This window comes from Dermacentor andersoni, chromosome 6, assembly GCF_023375885.2.
Source record: "Dermacentor andersoni chromosome 6, qqDerAnde1_hic_scaffold, whole genome shotgun sequence".
NCBI lineage: Eukaryota > Metazoa > Arthropoda > Arachnida > Ixodida > Ixodidae > Dermacentor > Dermacentor andersoni.
Genome location: NC_092819.1, coordinates 84,642,567 through 84,664,926, shown reverse-complemented (window position 1 = coordinate 84,664,926; position 22,360 = coordinate 84,642,567).

Genomic DNA, 22,360 nt, shown 5'->3' with positions numbered 1-22,360 from the left:
AGCGCCGAAGACGTCGTCCTCTTGCTGCCCACTGCGACCGTCGTCGTCTCCTCTACAACGCCGTCTGCCTTGGGGGCCCACCCACGATGTGAGTTCTTTCGCCTTTATATGCGAACACGCCGATATCGAGATGCGCTGAATCTGCGATTCACAACTGAAATCGCATACGTGTTTACAAGATGTTTGCATATGACGGCCGAGGAGCTTGATATGATATAGCCCTCGTGTGTGCTCAACACGCGCAAATCTACGCTGGATAGCTTGTCCGTATACTTCGATAGTGCGCTGTGTGTTTTCCCCATTTAGATGCTTGTATAATCTGTACGTTTCTGTGTCTGTCTTCCCAATTATTTTCTCCGCTGACTCTTCAATTATAACGCAGGCGATCGGGCAGCCATGATTGCGCACCTTGGAAACTATCAATCTTGACCCACAGAAAGCACGAAATAGACAGTTTAGCAGCTTCAATTGTTGGGCAAATCGGTGGGCACTCGATATAAGCATAACCGAACGCAATACGCAATAGAAGCCCCCGCATCGTCCCTTCAACCCTTGTTCTCGTCTCCTGCTTCTCGTTCACGTTTGCTTGAATAAGGATCGAGGTGTCTATGCATGTTCCAATGCCCAGCTTCTGCAAAACTCGTCGGAATATTCGTACCACTTCGTGTTTGGATATGTTAATAATTTTCTTCGACGGGATGCCCGAATGAGTTGCATTTGCGCTGTTCTCACCATGCGATGATCATTTCTTGGGGCACTCACTACAGGCACGCACGCTTGTCCACGGAAGCCCGCGAGGATAACATGCAACCTAAACTTTCTGGCTACATGTGCTAGTATTTAGAGTGGCCCCACTAATGGCCTTGCTTAGTGTGTGCATAGTTTCGTTTACCGGCCGCCGAATCAGGTCGCACGATTAGGCGGCCAAGAGAACGGGGCTATTGCAACGGTCCGTGTTTCGAAATTATAAATCAATAAATAAGGGGTCGAGTGTACGCCGTCTCGTCAACTGGGGGAATGCAGCTACTCGTCAATTTGAGAATAAACGGCGGGGAGTGCTCCTACCAGACGATTGATGTTAGACCCGGCGTCTTTTGAACGTGCCAGGATTCAAAAAAGGAGCCGCCGCCTGTGGTCGTTCTCTCTTTCCAAGACGACAGCGCCGTCGGGGCTGCGCCATATTCCGTCTCCTAAAAGATGCCCAACCGAGGTAATTCCGGTTATGGTACGAAAAACTGCGACGCTAAAGAAAAGACGCACGTTTGGGTCGTAGCGCTTTGTGTCTGATGTAAACATTAAAAATGAATAAGTACAAAGATTCCAATGCATTTTGAAAACGTTCTAAAATAAATGCGTCGTTCCAAAATGTGCGTCGCGCACGCCGCGAGTTCCAGTGCGCTTGCCAAAATCGAAATCACATGGCCTGCGTCCTGCGCGGTAATTGTTTGATTCTGTCTCGTCAGTCTTGTGGCGTGGTAGTTTGCAATTTACCTGGGCGTATATATACCGGGTGTTTCAACGAACACTTTCAAAAATTTTTAAAGGTTGTCTGTGGCAGATAGTACAATTCTAGTTCACGGTCTACTCGAAGAGGCGGACATTACTTGCGCAAAAAATTGAAATGCATAAACGAATAATTAACAAACATTCACTAATTATGTTTTTAACTAATTAACGTATGGTACATATAGCAATTTACAAATTCCAGCCGTGGAGTTTGCAAGGCGGATCCACTTGGAACGAACCAGTTTCGAGATGTTAATTCCCGAACTTAGCGCAGAAATGCATTGGCGTTCCAGTTACTTTCTGAACGAAACGTCTTTTATGCATTCGAACACAAAAGTAACTGGAATGCCAATGCATTTCTGCGCAAAGTTCGAGAATTATTATCTCGAAACTGGTGCCGTTATGAGAATTTGTTCCAAGTGGATCGGCCTTGCGATCTCCACGGCTAGACTTTGTAAATTGCAATGTGGCTCATAAGGTAATTAGTTAAAAATTAATTAGTGAATTTTAGGTAATTATATGATCACGCGTTTCAATTTTTTTGTGTAAGTAGTGTCCGTCGTTTCGGATAGACCACCCTGTTCACGAACTAGAATTGTGCTATCTGCCACACTTAACCTTCAGAAAACTGAAAGCGTTCGTTGAAACACGCTGTATCTACATTGCGCGTCGCTTACGTCGTTTGTTAGAAATTTCACCTGGCAGCGCGGCCTGTGCTGCCTGTGCGAATCGTGTGGGCATTTTGTGTGCCAGATACTCCGCGGATATTGCCCCGTGCACGTAACTGCGAGTTCCTCCGGACGGGCACTATGCTTGCCCCATCCGGGGCGAGGTTAGCTTCAACTGACAGTGCCTTCGGTATGTTTCCGTGTCTACCAGAGACACTGTCGTGTTGCAAAGTGACTTTGCCAGCGAAGAGAACGCTTCCGAGTTGGGTGCTGCCACTTCGTGCTGTACAGTTCAATACAGAACGTATCTACCATCTTTACTTTATGGTGAAAATTGCTGATGACATTGCCCTGTTTCCATTTCACTGCGTGCAAAGTTTCCTGGCAAAGCTTTGAAATTGTTTGCATAATTCAGTTTCATACAGTCACCTGCGTATTGCAGTAATAATTTGCGGTGAAGAATACGCAACATGTGGCGGCGAAGGGGAAAGGAGCCACTTCGCAATGTATTACGAGCGAGAAGATGTGCAGAAACCATCGACGATGATTGTTAATGTGATCGAATAGCCCGAAAGTGAGCGAATGTTTTCCTTGTTGAGTCCCACTACAGATAATTGCATTTGATGTACAAATCAGCTTCCAAAGAGGAGCATTATATCATGGTTAATTAAGCACTTCTACGCACTTCTTTTCGGGCACAAAGCATTTAATTTCATTAAAGGAGAAGTCATGTAGAATGACTAATCAAACCTCCGCCTTTTTTTTTCTTTTGCTTTTTACTGGCTGCTTTTTATTTCGTGGAAGATTACTAGGTCGCGTTAGGCTCTCATACGGGGCGCGCAAGATCGACGAAACAGAGGGCTCGAATCACCACAGCCTCGTCTCACATAGTTCCGAAGGCTTGCCAGTACACTTATGAGGCGTCTCGTTGCTCGTGCTGCAAGAGGAGACGGTGGGTGTGCGCTTGTACAATTATCGAACACATACCATGTCCCGTGACAGTGGCCATCACTGTTGGTATGCTTCACCGCAGTACTTTGAGTTAGCTTCACCGCGTAGCATTTCTCTGCTGCGGCAAAGATGAGATTAACAAACCGAATTATGCAGTTAGACCCTTGAGAAGTTTCCTTCTGATTTCAAGTTGCTCCCATTCTGTACCGCTTCTTCAAAAACATGTTATTCTGCATGCATGTGCTCATATGACTACACTGTGCGCTTACGCGGCGCACTAGGAAAAAATAAAGCATATGATCATCAATTCAACTGAGCCCACATCTTGCAACTTGCGTCAGTAACTCGCTCTCGAGGAAAATAAGAGAACCCATTTTGATTTCTTCTCGCAGTATAGGTTTTCAAACTTCCAAATGCAATCGATGCGCGACGTCTGCGGGTGTGGGTGCACGAAGTGCGCGACGCCAGAAGAGCGATAAGCGCGAGACGCTTTTCATTTGCGACAGCCACCACGAGATGGCAGCCCAAACGCTACTGCCTAACGTCTGGCTAATATCTGTGGACAGCAAGGCGATAAACTAGGTCTGAAACTTAGCGTTAAAAATCAGGTGTTACGGTATTCAGTGAAAACAGAGAACAAACAGTGACAATACAGGGCCAGGAAGTACTTGGCGTAAAAGAATATAAATACCGTGGTATACGGGAATACGATGGCAAGAGATATATAGAAACGCAGCAAAAACGCTAAGAGTGAAATGGAAGTGAAATGTGGTTATAATGAAACACATAGCGCTATGGGGATACAATAGGTACGAGGTGCTCCATGGTATGCGGAAAGGTGTAATGGTTCTAGGGCTTACATTTGGAAATGTGGTTGTTTGCTTGAAATCAGGGGTACACTCAGAACTCGATGACAACCAAAGGTCAGTGGGACGCCTCGCATTGGGTGTTCACGGGAAGACTACAATTGAAGCTGTGCAGGGGGATATGGATTGGAGAAGTTTTGAAGTGAGGGAAGCTCAACGTAAAATTAATTACGAAGAACGACTGAGGGATATTGCAGAAACTAAATGGGTTGCGAGAGTGTTCAGGTATTTGTACAGGAATACCATTGATTCACAGTGGAGAAAAGGAACTAGGAAGCTTACCAGCAAGTATGCGGCCTGTATGGTGAGCAACACAGAAACAAAAGAACGTCAAGCGGAAAGTCAGAGAGGCTGAGATAATCTCATGGGTGGCGGCAATGGAAAAGAAACCTGCCATGAGTAACTACTTAAGAGGAGATAACGATATCAGGAAAGAAACAATTTATAACTCAAAGGGAAGCTCATTACTTTTCGAAGCGAGGTCAGGATGCCTTAAAACACGCACCTATAAAGCGAGATATAAGACGGAAGAAGAAGCGTGTACTTGCTGCGGTAAAGATAGGGAAACGATACAGCATGTTTTATTAGAATGTGGCAATATCTGCGCAGCGGTCGATTTAGGAATCACTAGCCTCCTTGAAGCCCTTGGTTTCAGCGAGAGCAGGGGGAAAGTAAACATGTCCCCAAAAGGAGATTAGTAGGAGGCGATTGGAAGTTTGGTGGAAGAAAAGTAGGGAAACGACAAACAACGGAGGCGTACAAAAATGAAGTTCACAAGAGGGATTCAGAAACTTTGGTTATGGGAATTCATTGTGGCTTACCCCCCCCCACCCCCTTCTTTTTTAAACATAGGTAGGACATTAGGCAATAAAATAACAAAAGAATGGTGGCGCAACCTACCACCCCATTTCAAAGAGGACGCTCATAACATCCATCCATCCTAAACCTTAAAGGGGCATTGAACCACTTTTTATCGAAGTGTAGAAAGGCATTTGAAGTGGAAATCGGCTGTTTCAGAAATACTTTGCCTTAAAAGTACTTCAATGCGTTCAGCAGAAGCGAAGTTATTGGCGATCAAACACGGATTCCGCTGTGCTCCCGTTCCTTCTTCAATGCCTTGCACTGCGAAGGCTATACGGTGCAGTGGGGCGTGCCCACAACGCTCCGCCTTCGAAATGTCACGGTGGCGCGCAGTTCAAATTTCATTTTGTATGTTAACGTATAATCGTTTCCATACATAGCAGTCAACGCTGCGGAAGCTACGCAAGAGGTTCGGGCAGGAAAAGTTGCCACTCCGCAGGTACAGATCATGCTTCGCTGCACGCCAACAGCGTTCGCTCGCGCGAGCACGCACGTGAGGCTTCTCGCGACGGGTTGCAAATAAAAAAAACCCGAAATGAACAACAAAAATAAAGTGATATAATACAACGCATTATCAGCCGTATACATGTTTGTTTCCAAAGATTAAAACTCGTTTTATTCTATACTGCGCGTATATATATATGTATAAAAAAAAGATTTGCGCACCACTGCGGTCAAGAAACATCGAACTATATCCAAGTGCGAACGAAGCCACTGCAAGAACTCCTTCTAGCCTCCACAACGTTGGCTGCTATGTATGGAACGTAGTATACGCGCCATGATTTTCGCCTTCGGTGCGTATACGACACGCTAAACACAAGCCAAACCAGGCCAAACGCGGTTGTCCTCAGCGAGCCGCAGTGCGCTTAGCCAGTGGACTCGTGGCGGCATCCCACGGCGGTCGCGGCATCTACGCCATGTAGCCGACCGCAGCTTGATGTCAACTATCGGTCAATAGCAGCCGTCTAAGGGAATGACGAAATAATGCGGCCGATGACGAAATAGCGCGTCTAGAAGAGAGTGAGGACAGGGCCTGCTGTTGAAAAGAGAGTGTTTGGGAGAAAGGTGGCTTCGCGATCCGCTTGCGAGCTCCATGCACCGCGTACGGCAGCAAAACTTGGCTGAGATGTTCACAGCAGCGTATGCCACCTGCGGACTATGTTATTTCACCAATCCCGACGGGTGTTTTAGGGCCCCTTTAATAAACAGGAGTCAACGTAATGCTCTTCTTGTTGAATCATCATTATAAACAAGCAATGCTTTTGACCAACTATCTCTACGGTCGGTAACCTCCTCCCTCGTTCAAAAAAAACCGCTGTTATGTCGAAAGGGGGCAGGACATTGTGTACCAGATTGCCTGCCCCCGAATGCCCCGCGTCGTATATTGGCGAGACTAAAAACTTCCCGGAAATAATTCAACACAGGAATCTTCCGAGCTGTCCAAACTTTCCGCTTGTGAAATAAATCAGGATCAGTGTGCTTTGCTGTCGGTTCTTTATTTGGCTAACACTTTGAAGCAGAGGTTTGTCATATGTTTCCGACTCGGTAATGTTCCTCGCTCTCGTCACTATCTGATTCTTTATTTTATGACCAATCGCTCGCAGGTGTGCTCAGTTTGCGATGGATTTGATCTTGCTGCGCTCAAGGGTGGACGTGTAGATATTCTGTATCTTGTAATAGCTTGTAGGGAAGACGCATTGTCGCTAGAAAAAAGAAATTGCAAAAATTGCGGGGTCTTACGTACCAGAACCACTTTCTGATTACGAGGCACGCCGTAGTGGAGGACTCCAGAAATTTCGAACAGCTGGGGTTCTTTAACGTGCGCCTAAGTCTAAGTACCACGGGTGTTTTCGCATTTCGCCGCCATCGAAATGCAGCCGCCGTGGCCGGGATTCGACACTGCGTCCTCGTGCTCAGCAGCCAAACACTATAGCCACTGAGCAACCACGGCGGGTGCATCGCCACTAGTCACTCGCTTACTCTGTGGACCGTCGCGAAACGTTCAGCTTCGACAAGAGTTTTGTCGGCACAGTCGCCGTCACCCATGCTTCGGCGCATTGATTAAAATGTGCGAAGGTTCACTTATTCGTGGTACGTTGGTGATAGAATGGGCGTAAGTTTGCGTGTGAGCTGGGTTGGATGTGTATAGATAGCGTGCGAAAAACTTACTATGCCCTGCAAGTGGCGTTGCTCTCTTTGCTACTGCGTAACGAGTAGTACTCGCTCCTCCCGACGATCCGCGGTTGAAGTTCCTTCTTTGCAAGTTTAGTATGGACGCTCCCGTTTCCTATAGAAAATCGTCCACAACCGTCCAGAGGAAGAAACATTAAGTTATAAGCGTAAGGATAACGCAATTACCATTTATTCAGACAAAAAGAAATTGGAGTGACATTTCACTTCGTGAACTCCGTTGTTTACACTTCTGAACTAACATGCAAAAATCAACCCTGTCTTTCAGATCGACGCAGCAGAGGTGAAAATATGGGGCGAGGGGGTGAAGTGAGGGTGGGAAGGGCTTTGTAATAACCCTTCTTCCTAGTCGTGGTGTTACTATTAGCAGATACGTACTTCGTGCTTTGCTCGGCTTTGTTAACGTAGACAGTGCGTTGTCTGTATGTCTCTCTTCTTTCTTTCTTATCTCCGCCTATGCGCTGTTTCAATCCCGATGTGAAGCAGTCTTCATAATTACGAGAGAAAAATGCTTGCATTTTCCACTTTCGTCTCATAAAAGGCCGTGCATAGTTCGGACTGCGAATTTCTATACTGACGGAGCAGAAACGCATGACACTTGATCGGTCGCTGATAATTTTGTACATATTGCGGGCATTTCTATATTACCGGGGTACATATTAACGAGACATGACCGCACAACGATTGCGGATGAGGGATCTTTTTTTTTAATCTTCGAGGAAAGCTGTGCATCGAAGGGCCGGCAACACAGGCAGCCCTTAGTAGCAGTGATCCGTGAACTCGGTCTCACAGATTCATTCCATTCCTTAACACGCCATTCACTATAGTTGCAGCCAAATTACTGCACACGTCTTCCCTCTACAGTTACACATTTTGCCGCATGGACGGAGCGCAGTGCGTTAGAAACACCCATTTGCATTGCCGACAACTGATTACACAGCGTAAAAGCGGTAATGGTTTCGCACTCGCGCGCTTTTGCTGAGGTAAAGTACGGCGCGCCGCCGAAAGCGCCACCTCGTTCCTCTAAAGAAAACTGCTGCCCTTTCTCCGCGTGGGCGCCGCCATGTTTGATCACATGGTTACGCGTCCACTGCTTGCCTCAGCTGGCCTCCGCTGCCTCTTTCTGTAACGGGAGCAGCACATGACGCAGGCGCGGCGTTTGTCGCCGACAATGACTACGTGAACGGCATGAAACTTTGGTCAAAGCCTTAGAAGACATGTAAATTTAGCATGTCCATCCTTCTCAGCTCATTACGTCTTGTCCGGATTCTACGAGCACTGCCGTGTACGGGGTGTGTATAATATATAGAAGGTAGGGCTGGAAATTTAAAGCCAGTTCGTGTGGGAGTACCCCATGGAAGCATCCTAGGGCCTATACTATATTGTATTTATAATAATGACTTAGTTGCTATTCTCAATAATGTCAAATTCATCATGCACGCGGATGATTCAACTGTTAAGCTTATTGCACCGAGTTTCACTGAGCTTATCAGTATCGTGAATCAGGCACTAGTAAAACCGCCCTTCTGCTATAACGCAAATTCACTTGGTATAAATATTAGGAAAATGACAGCTGTTCCCATGAGACCGTAAAGTCGTAATGTCGCTACACACTTAATTAACTTAATAATTCTATTATTCCGATTGCGTCTACTGTAAATTGTCTTGGGGTTATGTTGTCCGAGCAACATATGTCGTGAAACACGCATATGGATTTAGTCACTGCTAAAATATACTGTACGAGGAAAATTTTGCGCAGGTTAACCTTTTTTCTCCCTAAAAGCACCAAACTTCTCCATATGTCCTTACTTTTCAGTCAAGTTAACTATTGTGATCTTAATTGTTTGGGGTACAGCGACTCTTACTAATGCCACCAAATTACATAGAATACAAAAGAGAAGGCCGTCCGTAGTGTTCTGGATGTTTCCCACGACATCCCTACGCGCCCCCTTCAAAAAAGAAATAAAAGAAAGAAAGAAAGGAAAGAAAGTTTACTTTGTATGCATGATATTTATGAGCAAACATTATTTCGCCGGTATAAAACAGGTATTAACAGAAATAATAACACATTAAACACCATCTCGAACCTAAAACACGGAGATAAGAAGCTAAATACACTCACTTGTGAACTCTGGGAGATGCCACGGGCAAGGACTAATTACACTGACTTAATGCCGCGCTTTAGATTAGCGTTTTGTCTAAACAGAATGAAAGAAAGTCACTTATATGTCATCGCTGCAGCATATATGCGCCTTGAAGCGCGTCATTCATTTAACAATGTGAACAGCACCCCAGTAGCTTTCGCCTCTTCGCTTGTACAGCTGACAGTGATCGTCGATGGTTCCCGCACAATTTTTTTTTGCCGTGCTTGTGTGTCGTGGAACACGTAGAAAGTTCGTCGACTGTCGTTCCCGGATTAGCGAAAGGCGTAGTCGGTGACCGGACGTCTTCTGTTTGCGCCTTGTGCCTGCATCCGGGCAGGTCACCGCAAAGTGTTGGTCGATCCCACAGATCGTATAATTGGCGGGGAGGCCCGTGTTTCCCTTCGAATCGCGCACGAACGCGAGGCCAGGGCTTGGTTGCCGTCGCGGCTGTAAACGCGGCGTCGCTCGCTAGCGCGTTCTCTCTCTGGGGCAGGATGTCTCGCGCGGAAGTTGGGTCAGGGTCTGAGCGCGAGAGGGACGCCCCCGTCTCCGCTAATTTGCGGCGGCCCGCCGCCGGGGGCAGCGCGCGTAACTTCCGGTTCCGTTCGGGAGCGCGCGTGCCCCTGGCTCCGCTGTGTCCGGTAGGTGCGACGGGGCAAACATTTGGACACCGCTTCTCGAAAGAGTTCGATTGCGTATGGTACGGCCTACGACAACGTGCCCGGAAGCATACAAATTGCGTGCGGCATTGCACGGCTGTATGTCGCTGATCATGGTGCGAGCCGACTCGTATTTCCTATTGCTGTCGATTGTTTCCCAAGTGGGAGGCAATGGCGCGGAAAGCATATCGATTGACTGATGATTGACCCTCAGCCAAATTGTGGTTGCCGTCGGGCCAAGACGATCGTGCTTTCACATGCTCTTTACTGATACCGTATCGTCTCGAATGCCCGAAGGCGATCAATTGGAGACGATCGAACACACGCCTTTCCAGTATGTTGGGACTGAATGATCGCATGCGGGGGCCACCCGGGAGCGGCTGCTTTTGATCGGTGTGTTGGCCTTACTTTTCAATCTTGACAAATATGTGCTTACACGGTAGCGCAAAGGGAGTAATAGTCGATTAGGTTTATTCGGTTGTGAAAACATTGCCGCGGACGACGTCGTTCGAGGCTTTGTACAGGGCCGATGAAAATAAGTATTTCTTTGACATATACCAAGATATATCGGACTGATTTGTTGATATAGTCCTAACCCGATTCACAATATTGGCATTCGAAGGCAGTAGCGTAGCAACAGGATCGTGAGAATTAGTGAAAGGTGAAAAGGCCGCTGAGTTACTTCAGCCGCTCGATACACCTTCACGTTTTAGTAATTGCTAGTGCGCTGAAATCACCGTCGTTGAAACACGTGTATGTGTGTTGCGATATAGCTATATTGTTAGCTTCGGTTAGTTACTTTTCAAATCGTGCAATCCCTTAAAAACACTTTCACCGCACCTCTTATCCGCTGTACCTTACTAGCCTCAATATAATCGTAATTACGATTACGCTGCCTGCCGGTTCTAAGTTTCGCCAGCCAAGCTTCACGCAGCTCCGTGCCCGCGGCTACGTGTGAATGAGGCTGACACCGGGCTCCGTTGCGTACGTCCGGCACTACTGCACCGAGCTACTATGCTGCACGCCTCCAAAGGCAGCCACTACCTTTTATAGTACTTTCAAATGTTGTCAAACAGACGCACAAGGCGGCAAAGCCTCACCACTTAATCGGAACCGTGGCGCAGGTGGGACTTTAAACTTTCGTTTTCATCTCGCTTCGGCGCTTCCGAAGCAGCCGACGCTGCCGCTGTGTCCACATGATCCCTTATGCCACGTCCCGCCGACGGTGGCGCTAGCTTTTCCAGTGGTGGAGCTCGCCCCCCAATAGCTGAAAGGGCAATGTCGGCATGTTGCCTGTTTAGCTATAGGAAACAAGCCTTTTTAGCTTAAATCTAGTACCTCCGGAAACAAGTCCGGCCAACACCGAAGCGACAAGCCTTCGTGATCGCCGTCTTCCTGTCGGATACGAGGAACTCGGCAACTCTCGAACGGTGCAGCGTTCTTTCAACCCATTCGCGTGGATGGGTTAAAAATTTTGGGCGTTCCTCTTTCCGCGAAAACGTCATGCAGGCACCTTTTTTCCGTTCCTGGCCGCAGCGCGACTCCTCCTCGAACGGATCTCTCACTCTTTCAGTGTCCCTTCTTGCCTTCGTTCACTCCGGACGTCATCTTCGACAGCGCCGAGTCACGCTCCCTAAAGAGTTGCCGAAAGTAGGCTCTTCTTCACAGTCACTGTCTCTTTCTATGACAATGTCCAGCTGACGAGCAGCCGGTGGCTGTAATCTGAATTAGCTCCGTCATTGTCGGCCCGCGGCGCCTGGCCTTGTGCGAGACGGCGAACAGAAAGGAATTGCGGCGGCGGTGTCACCACTTATCTGGCCCTGTTGTGCGGCTGTTAGCTTCGCGGGTGGTCTTTGCAGCACTCGCACTTTGACGATCGTACTGTGCTGAGTGACAGAAGGGGCCCTCGGCCTAGCTAAGCTTGCCTGCGCGTGAAAGCCCTTTACGACATGTGACGAGGAAATGGAGCTTTGGCGGACACCTTTTGCGGTAAGCGAACGTTGCTCTCTCGCATAGTGGTATTGTCGGGTATTCGTATGAATCTTCTTTCATCCTATAGGGTATGAAGGGTTCAATCATTCTTTCGTTCTATAGGGTATGAAGAACGCTAGGGGGTTGTCAGTGCTATAATGCCGCGCAGTTACTTTCCCTGTATCTTTAATTTGTGTGTTGCGCCTTCATTTTATCGCACGAAACAATGCACCTCACTTCTATCAGTAGCTCCTACTGGTCCAAAAGATGATAGATAAAGGCCTGGTGAAAAAAAACGAGCTATTGTACTACCTTATCTATGGAGTTCTCGGGGCTATAGCAGCCCTATGATTTCAGCGCTATCACGACTATACGTTGCAACTGTTGTAGCTGTACTGTGGGGTTGAGGTCGCCTTTAGTCACATCGTGGCCACCGATATCGCGCACGCTATTTAGGATGCCATGGTCGCAATATAGGGATTTATGAATTCCTCGCTGTGGAAGGTACGTTCTGACGATCCGGCCCCAGTTTTGTTTACAGTTAATACGAACCGCCGCAGCCTCCTGTTAAACAACCATACCGTTCCTGCCGTCGTATTCCGTTACTCTCCTTTGGTTTCACGTCAAGTGAAGTGAAGAGTAGTACCAATTCATACTCCATTGTCATGTCCAGCTACCACACAGCATTAGAGGACTATAGGGAATGCAGTACGGTATAGATTCCTCATTGCTGTATAATAGCACATTGTACACTATTGGTCGCATCTATTGATACTCGGGGCTCAGTATGTAAAACGTAACGACGCAAGGGTAAAAAGAAATGGGGGGGTGGAGGGGGGCTCGACCGCGAGTGTCCACGGTCATCGAGTGAGATGTGTTCATGTTTGCCTGTGCGCGCGTTACACCGTGTTTGGTAATTTAGTTAGCAAATGTTAACAAGCTTGTACGCCCGATAAAACTACTACCCTCACTTCGTATAGCTGTCCAATAATTTGCTATCGCAACTAACTCTTCGCTGCGACATTTTTGTTTTCTATCATAGGGAAACGAAAGCAATCGCCAGCCATTTATCGAACTATTCGAGCACTGTTGGACGCAGCACTCTGCGAGACGCTGTAGTCGCAACATGGCTGGCAAGGCGTGCGACGGCTACCGATCACGCGCGTGTACGGCGGCAGTCGAAGGTGACATGGAAAATGACTGAGAAGTGCCGAGGAAACTGGCTTAGCAATGGTTTCGTCGGCATCGACCCCTTCGAAGAATCGCCACCTTGCACGGAGCGGCGGAGGTGTGTCGCATTGATGTACCCATTTAGTATAACCAGCGCTCACGCAAAAGGGAAGAAAGGACAAGGAAAACAGCGCTGTCTTCGCGCCTCTCCAGTGCCGACCAAAGCCGTTAAATACTTTCCCGTCGGGTGGGCACTAAGCGGCCCAAGCGGCAGATATCGAATCTTTGCCTTTGTGTGGGTGGCAAGCGGAAGAATGGCGGGATGGTTTGAAGGGGTGGGGATGCAAAGCAAAGCCAGTTGGGTGGAGGGATAAATGGTGGCCCTCCCCGTTTCTTTCCCGAGTTGGGATAGCGGAAGCGCAGTTAAAAAGCCGCTCGCTTTGCGAGGACACCTGATGCGCCGACGGGCGAAGCGTTTGCTTGCGGAAGGTGACGTGCTGTACCTTCAGCCCCTGCCCCGCCCCACACACGCACGCACACACAACAGAGAACCCGTGGGAAGTCGCACCGGCCTCCAGTGGAGCCGAGTCACGCGCGCATCCTCGACTGCGCGTAAAAGCGCGCAGCACAGCGAGAGTTATGAGCGTATTGTTGTTGTCTCTAAGCGCAGAAATAGTTGTACGGGGTCATGGCTGACAGTGCTCCTGCTACAGTTCACATCCTACGTTGCCGTAGGTGACACGGCTAGATTTACGAGCAAACGCCTGAGAGGCACCGACTCTTAGGGCAGCACAGCTGCGTTGTAATAATAAAACTAATAATAAAAAGCAAGACCTTTAACACGGTGTCACGAATCTGCAATTATGCTGCAGCGTAGCCAACCGGGCTCAAGCCCGGTTAGCCGTCCCCCTGCCTTTCATTTATCCTTCCTCACTACGGACATTTGAACGCATCAGGAGAAATCAATTTCATGTCAAACCTGTACGTCGAGACGTAGCGTTCCCGACACCAATTTTTGAGCACGCTTAGGAACCATTTAGCGTAGGCTATTAAAAAAAATAAAATAAAGAAAACTATGCGCCGTTTTGGCGTCGTAAGGTGTTATTGCCTGCTGCCTTGCTGCTGCTGCTGCTGCCTTCGTTCGGTGTTGGACGAAACGTCTTCTGGGGTCGGCACAGACTGTGGGGTGTGCCCACCGGACAACGAGGATTAACCGCCCGGGGCGTGCTAAGTGGCGGAAGGGATGAGCCCATTTTTGCTTCAGAGTTGGCGCCGGGCCTTTTTTCTGCAGCGCGTGGCAGGGAGCGGGTTCCTTTGTGTGGCTCTCGCGAGGCGTCTCGTTTCGAGTGTGGGTGTGCACAGACAGGGCCCGTGGCTGGCGCGTGCCGCGCACGCAGCCTGTGTGTACAGGAGATTGAAAAGGCGAAAATAAACATATCGCGAGAGCGGAGATTAGTCAACGCCCTTCACCAACACAGCTATTTATGTTGAAAGGGAAATGAGTACTCGGACGAAAAGATTAGGAACCTCCAGGAACACGAACAGAAAGGCGGGGGGGGGGGGGGGGGTAGAGAACGTTTCCTTTTTTTTTTCCCGACGCAGCGGACGCGTTCTTTTTGCGCTGTGGCTGACCCATGGCCATTGCGTCAACCGCTTCCGTCGATCTAACACCATACTTTAATCCCACAAAGTCGAAACGCCGTGCCACATCGAGGAAAATTATAGCGCCTTGTTCGCCTTTATTTCTTGCCATAGGGAGTGCACCGTGAAACTTTTTTTAAATAATATCACGGGGGCGTCGACCGCACGCCGTGCAAAAGCGGTGGCGGTATCCGCGCCCGAAAGCGCGGAGGCGCAACATGATTTCAATTTCGAATGTGTTCTGCTGCGCCGTTCGCGCCACGAGCGGTGACTACAAAGGCTAGTATAGCCTTTTTAGGCTATATATCCGGCTATATCCGGCCTTTGTAGCGGCGAGGCCGCTACAAAGGCCGTTGACACGCCGTGCGGTCGGTTCTCGCCAGATATTATTAAAACATTACATTCGTACGGTCTTATAAAAGTAACATAAGAAAAGAACAATGATGTTTCCTGTGTGCAAATGGCTAGTATAATAATTAATTACCTTGCTCAACTGTCCGCGATTGAATAATGGTATCAGCACGTTAAAAAACCTCACTGTGTGCTTTGCGTTAGATTTCTCGTGCTGAAACCAGAATTTCGAGACCCCGCGTTGCCCAAACGATCCTCGACTCAAACCTCTTCCCCCATTCCACCGAGTTGAGCGCAGAGTCGTCCTTCGACTGAAGACGCTACCCTTTCCAGAATTGAGTGCCAAAAACCGCAGTGACCGTTTCTGCCGGAAGGGAGGGGGGAGGGGCTGCCACCCTCTTCCGGCACTAATACTGAGTCCACCGGTTACAAGGGTTCGTTGAATACAGTCATTATCGTCATCATCATTGTAGAGTTCCTGTATATCTTCCCAAGGGGTCTATATACACTTGGACTTTATATATACAGTAACTCAATATGCTTCCTTGAGTTGAGGTGGAAGGCTGAATAGATGAACGTTCTAGAATACGGGGGTAGCGGAAGGGAAATATAGGACTTAGTGGCGTTCTTGCTATCCTCCCCCATGTAGGAATGCAGCTGCTACGAACCTATCGCTCGCGTAATCAGTAAATACTCTCATATATAGGTACTAATCAAATTGGCAGCACGAGCAGCTAAACATTCAACAGAAAGGCATAGCTTAATATCCTCCTCTTCTTTTCTACTTCTCGCTTTCTTTTTTTCTTCTTTCGTCATGTGGTTTCACGTGCCAAAACCACAATCTAATTGTGAGGCACGCCGTAGTGGCCGACTCCGGATTAATTTTGACCACCTGGTTTTTTTTGACGTGGGCCTAAATCTGAGTACGCGGGTGTTTTTCCATTTCGCCCTCATCGAAATGCGGCCGCCATGGTCGGGATTTGATTCCGCGAGCTCGTGCTCAGCAGCGCAACACCAAAGCCACTAAGCAACCACGGTGGGTCTGAACAAGCTTAATAATTATGTGCGATGCATTCTAAACACCAGACTCGCAAGCGAATGATGCAATTATGGCGCAGTAATTGGCAGTCGCCGAGCAGTGATATATGAGTCATTAATCTTTGTATGTCACGCATGGGGTTATCGTGGCGCCGGAAGTGCAGTGCAAGTATGGAGTGTAGAGGTGACACGGAAGAGATATGCCGCCGAGACGTGGCCTGTGCGACAGTCAAGGGCGAAGTGCGTGTTTGTTTTCTAATTTTTAAGATGTTGCGAGCTCCTCCGCGCAACAATTTCACATGCTCCCTCTCTGAGGCCGTCTGAAAACAAATAATTGCTGTAATTGATTAATTCGACCTGCAGATGCTTGAGGAGTCTGCTCGCGGGTGAAAATGCGGCTGTGACTCTAACGCTGCATAACAGTAAGCCTGACCGACTGCCTGCCAGTTCTCATAAACGCGGAACCCAAAATACCGCGCTATTCCTTTTGCGTGCTAACTTATGAATGATATGCTAAATTTTGATGTTCGTGATGCCGTATACTGGCATGTAGACATGCGTATACACTACGTGTGCGTGATTATAGTGCAGAGTGCAGTCTGTCTGTCTATCTATCTATCTATCTATCTATCTATCTATCTATCTATCTATCTATCTATCTATCTATCTATCTATCTATCTATCTATCTATCTATCTATCTATCTATCTATCTATCTATCTATCTATCTATCTATCTATCTATCTATCTATCTATCTATCTATCTATCTATCTATCTATCTATCTATCTATCTATCTATCTATCTATCTATCTGTCTGTCTGTCTGTCTGTCTGTCTGTCTGTCTGTCTGTCTGTAATTCTGCTTTCTCGCTAAAGTTACCTGCAACAATTGTATTATTCCGAGTGTTTTCTTTCTGCAAATATCGTATGAACCTTCGGAAATTCAACGCCCCTATATACTTTAGAGGAGGACGAATAGAACAGACGGAAAAACAGGGAGGTTAAACAGTTTTCTGACCTGCTTAGAAATCAAATATAATGACCCTGCAAGATTGTGGTGCATTTTATACTGTCAGCGAACTAACCCCCAAATGGATTCCACTTGCATTCTCGCACCGCTGTTGCGCGTGCCTCGCACCGCCGTGGTCGATGAACGTTGTCGCCATTAACAAGCTGTGCTCTTGCGCATAAAACGTCAGTGCTTGCCGCAAGGATCGAGTTGCACAATACCCCGTCGGCAACTCAATGACGGTTTCAATGAGTTCGGTAACGGCCCCGATTTCTCTATTAAACCCAAGCGGACGTATCAAACAAAGGTGTCGTGCACTTAGCTTTCACGAGTCACGTACACAGCACCGCCAACGACACGGTGTTGTGTAGGTGCGTATATACACTGTATAGGGTAGATCCACCAAGCGGCGACGGAAGCAGGAAATAAATTGCGAGGAGTCATCAGCGCGGCCGTTATCTTAGCCTGTTCATTGCTTGCTGGCTCTTATCGAACACGATTTGTTTTTGTATTGTGGTTGGAGCGCTTGAAATTTTATTCCTAGCTTTGATTGTCACACTTCGGCTAATTCGCATGTCATGACGTAATCTGCATCAGCGCAGGTCATAATTATTATTTATTTTAGTTCTCGTGGTTTGTCACTCAGAATAATAAATGAAAGTTATAGAAACTTTGTATAGTTCCCGCTGCGCGCTTTGTTTATAAGAGCTAATATATATGCGGCGTAGCACTGTCGGTGTCTATAAAGGTGTGTATTTTGGTGCAATTTTTCGATGCACGAGACGTTAAGCCGCCATTGACGGCCGCTGTATGGTGATATATGCGTCATCAATCTATGTACACACACCATGCCCACTTATCTTGAAGGCAGATAGCGGGGTACGTGTGGTGACGAAGAGGGAAGCGCGCGTTAACGCTTCGTTAAACACGGAAGTGATGCCCACGCAGAGCCGATTGAAGCACTTGACGGCGGCGAGAGCTTTCCATGCGAGGAAGCTGCGAATGAAAAATGTTAATTAGCAGAATCGACGAAAGAAGTAAAGAAAGGCAAAAACACACGTAAAAAAAGATACAGAGGGAGTTACACCCCCGCATGGCTCAGTTACCAGCACGTTTCGTTTAGTTTCGATTCCCTACCGCGGCAGCCCCATTCGGATTAGAGTCGAATGGAGCGAAATTGTTCGTGCGCCATTAGGTGCGCGTTCAAGAAACTCTATCCAAATAAACCTTCTCGCCGATCATTCGCTGGAAATGTTCCTGCATTCTGCCGGGTGTGCATGACACGAGGACATGTCAGGTTCAGCCAAGCATACGTAGTCAGACGGACGCAAATGTACATATATACCGGGTGCCATTTTTTAAATAACATTGTTACTTCATGGTGAACTTGCGATTGGTAGGCGCTTAATGTTGACCTTCCTTGCGGAAGTTAGCATCGCAGACAATATACCTTACCGCGCCTTTTCAGGCGAAGCTGGTATTCCCTCACTCGTGTCGGCGTCAGTGTTGCTTTTCCGCACGAAAAAAAAATTGCTTGTCGGGCTGTTGATTCGAACCACCGACCACCGGGATTGCGAGACCACCACGCTAACCAATTCAGTCACTGTCGTTTTTTTTTTCTTTCTTTCATGGTATTTATTACAGTAGCATTCAACCCAACGTTCTCCTCTTGTGCATGGTCAGAGAATGGAGGGCACAATGAAAGTTACACAGAAAAAGCAGCGTTCATACTGAGGATGGAAACGTTGGTTCCACTTTAGAACGGTGGTAAGGATAGGCACCTCACCAAAATCGGGTACCAGTGCAGTTGTATATCGAGTCCATCATAAACATGTTTGGTGTAATATCATCTGGATGAAATGTACCCTTGTAGGTACAACCGTTTCGGCGTTTCGGTCCATCATTCGCGCTTTTCATAGATTGTGCATTCCCATGAGAAAAAACACATTAAAAGGTGCATTATTATCAGAGGCCGGCAGCAGGTATCGCACAGTATGAGCGCTAATTTCAGTCTTTTCTTTTTAATTTCCGTTGGAGGACATCCCAAAATAGGATGGCGTCGGTGGGGCTAATAAAACAATATTCAATTGTATCTGGCACATCACAAAGGCGACACTTAACAGAAGAGACGAAGATACTCTTTTTGTGTAGCCATGTTTTTACACGTGTGATTTCACTACGATGTTTATCATCCGTTCATCATGCGCGCCCCTTAGAGCGAAGTTTTATATGCATGAAGAAGTAGACGCAGCGCAGGGCACGAGCCAATCGCAGATGTCCCCTACCTCCGGGGGTGAAAAAGGGTGTGATCGCGCGTTCGCTCGCCTCCGCACCGCCGTTTCCCGCCAGTTGAGGACCGACAGTCAGGTGGGGAGGCCGCGTTTAGTTCGTTCTGCCGAGGGGCAGGCTGCATTGAAGGAATGGCAGCGGTAGAGTTACTGTATATGCTACCACAGGTGCTACCTGTGGTAGAGAGAGAGAGAAGTTTAATGATACGAAATGCTGAGAGGTCGGCCTGAGGTATATTCCTCTAGCCAGCTACTCGGCATTGGGGGAAGGGGAAGAGGGAAAGAAAGAGAGAAGAGGTGCATGATGGGTGACGATGACGATAGAAGGAAGATGTAGAACATATCGCAAGCAATTTAGCATGCTCAAAGTCTGCAATCCAAGCCCGTAGTTTTTAAGAAGTTCAGTAATGCCTGAATGGCCTTGAAACTTGATCGAGCATCTGGCCAAGGGCCTAAAATAACGTCCTCCGACAACGGTGCGCTGTCGAGACGCGTAAGGTCGTTGTCCAACCTTTCACGCTCTTCCACGTACTTAAGGCAGTCACAAAGCACATGACCTATAGTCTCAGGCACATTGCACACCTCACAGTGCGGAGACTCGGTGCGTCGCATGAGGTGCACGTATCCGCGCGTAAACGCTACCCCCAGCCTTAGTCTGTGCAGAAGACTGGCACCGCTTCGATGAATTTTCGGTGGTAGCCTAAAATTCATGGCAGGGTCCAATCTTTGGAGTCGTCTGTGGCGATTATCCGGATTGTCCCAGTGCTGTACTGTCAATTTTCGGATGACACTGGAGAGGAGACAGTTGGCGTCCGCTCTTGAAAAAGGAATTGAAAGCAGCGACTCTCGTTCTTCGAGTGCTTTCTTCGCTTCGGCGTCGGCCAGTTCGTTGCCCTGTATACCACAGTGACTGGGAATCCACTGAAATGTGATGCGGTGGCCGTTTTCTTGTGCTAAAGTGTAGATCTCGGCAGTTTGAAGAGCCAACACTCTGTAAGCGCTTTCTTTCAACACCACTCTAAGTAGTTGAAGAGCCGATTTTGCGTCACTGAAGACTGTCCATATTTGAGGAGGCTGTCGCGAAATATATTGAACGGCCTCTCTGATTGCCACTAGTTCCGTAGATGTTGAAGTCGTCTTGTTATGCAGACGAAACCGTCGAATGACTTGATGCGCAGGCACGACGAAAGCCGCACCAGACGCATACGACGATACCGATCCGCCTGTGGTAGCATATACAGTAACTCCAGGCAGCGGGAGCGGGTCGTGCGTTAGGCAGAAGAACAGGCGGCGTTTGATGAACGTCGTCCGAAACTCGCTCGAGAAAGGGCTCGTCGTCGACGTGCCGACCTCACCGTGAGGGAGCGCGAAGTCGAGACGAAGAGCCGCGGATCCCGAGCTTCGCTTGCACCCCTCTGTACAGCAGTGGAAGGGCGGTCAATTTTTTTTCTTTCAATATTTCCCGTGATTGAAAGGCCGTAAGAAAGTTTGATTTGGCTTCACTTGCTTCGTAAAATGGCATTTAGTACAGCAGGCAATTTTGAAACGAATAAACGATCGGGTGCGTGGAACAAAGCTTTAAACAAACGCATGCGGTGTGTAGTCTTGACAGGAGAGGGAAAGGGTGTTCCTTGCGAAGGAAAAGCTCTCAATAAGGACTAAGCAATGAAGATATGTGGCGCTGACAAGCATTTGAAAATTGCATAATGTGCGCACTAACATGTGAATCGAAAAAAAAAAGTCAGCCTATACAGTCAGCAGTGTCGCTCAATATACAAAGCAGTCACAGTAGGATCTATGAAATGATGAACTTGAGAAAATATGACAGCAGCATAATAACGCGGGTTGTGGGGTGTTGTGATCCGGTTTAGGGTTCGTGGTCCGGACTCGGGCGTCATACAGAGGGTCGTTTGCCTTCGCCGCCGTGGCGCCTGAAAAATGGGAGCCGACCTGCTCTATAGCGGGGCGTGGCACTAAGTTGGCTAAGCTACAGCTGACTATAAACGAGGGAATATGAAGACGCTGTCCCGGTCAATCACAATCGTCGAACTGTTCGCTAAATCCAACCCATGACGTCGCATCGTTCCGCTGTACTCGGCCTCCGATAGTGAGCGACCACCCCCGCATGCGACGGAACCACGAAGCGATTGGGAATCTGAAGTCGACGCTGTTCCCACGGAAGTCGTGGACGTTGGCCCCTTGCATGAATTAGTGGGCTCTCCGTGACGGTCAACTTGCAACGAGTTGAGAAGCCTGACCTTGACAGTTCTTACCGCTTCCACCTAGCGGCAGTCGCTGTCGCCTCGAAGGAAATTTGTTGACCCGTTGAACAGTTGGCGCCGTGCTCCGTCATATATATATATAGGCGGGCGCTGGTCAAGTGGTCGCTTTGTGGGAAGCATCCGCGGAATGCCCATTGCCGTTTTGAGACATAACAGGGGACAGTAGAAAGTACAGGAAGAGGAGTTTTATTAACGGGTACCAAATTAAGCATATATATTGAAGTTGTGGGTTCGTCTCCTCTGGAGACACGTTATCTTTTCGTCCACTTTCACTTCCCTTTTCTTTATTATTTTCTACATTTCAGTTTCAGCCACAGCTAGTTTCGCCAATGCTTTCCTTGGCTTCGTTATCTGTTGGATTTATATGGTCATGATTCCTAAAAAAAAAAAAAAAAAATCGAGCACCTCGGTTTCCCTTCTTGACTCGTTCATTCATAGCGAGGTTCCCGAATCGGGAAGCCTTGGTTTCATTAGGTAGCATACGGCGGTTCATTACGCACATGCCTGCTCTCCTAAGTTCACCTGTTCCGTAGCACCATCGTGCAAAAAAGGATGTTCCACATCCGCCCACCATGGCTTTGAGTGGCGCTGGCTAACACCCCCCAGGACTAAGCCTAGTAAATATAAATACCAAAGTTAGTGGACGGATTGATAGCCGTCGCCGTAGAAGAAATGGTGGTGCAACGCACGCCTAATGCTAAGGTTGCGGGTTCGGCTCCCACCGGCGGCACGTTATCCTTTCGTCCACTTCCTGCATCAAGGCGG